The 912-nt window shown below is 45.3% G+C and overlaps 1 non-coding gene across 1 annotated transcript; it reads right to left on the bottom strand.

The window, feature by feature from the left end:
* Nucleotides 1-292: 292 nt before the first annotated feature.
* On the bottom strand, nucleotides 293-399 carry LOC141636597 (small nucleolar RNA R71). The gene has a single exon (XR_012541202.1). It is a non-coding gene; the product is annotated as a small nucleolar RNA R71 (small nucleolar RNA).
* Nucleotides 400-912: the final 513 nt, after the last annotated feature.

The following is a 912-nucleotide window of genomic DNA, read 5'->3' as shown; positions in this document are numbered from 1 at the left end:
ATTCGAGCCGAAGGCTTCTTATATTAACTTGGTTGAGAGGAACCAATTCGGGGGAGCTACAAATGAAGATGCAGCTAAGCACATGGAGACATTCATAGATTATTGTTGTTCCATACCCCCACCAACCGGTGTGACCCAGGACCAGGTGAAGGAAACTATGTTTATATTCTCTCTTCGCGATCTTTGTAAGGGAGAGTACGAGAGACTGGATCGATCTGCTAATGGGATCATTGACTGGAATTCTTTGGCCCTAGCATTCTACAAGAAATATTTCTCTGCCTCGAAGACTAATGCCATTAGAGCTCAGATCACGAGCTTTAAACAGGGTCCTGATGAGAACTTTCATGAGGCGTGGGTCCGTTTCAAGAAGCTGGTGCGAACCATTCCGCATCATGGGTTCGAAAAATGGAGTCTATGCAATCAATTTTAAAATGGGCTCTATGACGATCAAAGAGCTATCCTGGATGCGGCAGCTAGTGGCAGATTCCAGGAGAATGTTGGAGAGACTAAGAGGTGGAAAATTTATGATGATTTGGCCACCCATAAAGCTGAGTATGGGAATTCCAGGGGAAATCAAAGGAGGAGTGCTGAATCTCCTTCTGTAGCTGCACTAGAGGCTCTTACGGCGAGGTTTGATAAGTACGAGTTGGGAGGAGCTTCAAAAGGAGGGATCTATCATGTGAATGCTGTTTCAGACGGTCCTTTCGTCTGCAAAAGATGTGGAGGAGAAGGACATGTTTCAGACAACTGTCCTAATCCCTATGAGTCTGGTGTTGCCTTTCAACATTATAGGCAGACAAACACTTATTTTGAGCTGAATACCCATCCTAACTTGAGGTGGAGTAGCCAAAATGTCCTGAATCCAACTCCACCTCCACAACAGCAGCAGAATTATGTGCCCCCTCATAAGCA

This window comes from Silene latifolia, chromosome Y (genome assembly GCF_048544455.1).
Source record: "Silene latifolia isolate original U9 population chromosome Y, ASM4854445v1, whole genome shotgun sequence".
Classification (NCBI taxonomy): Eukaryota; Viridiplantae; Streptophyta; class Magnoliopsida; order Caryophyllales; family Caryophyllaceae; genus Silene; species Silene latifolia.
This window is presented reverse-complemented; position numbering and strand designations above follow the sequence as displayed.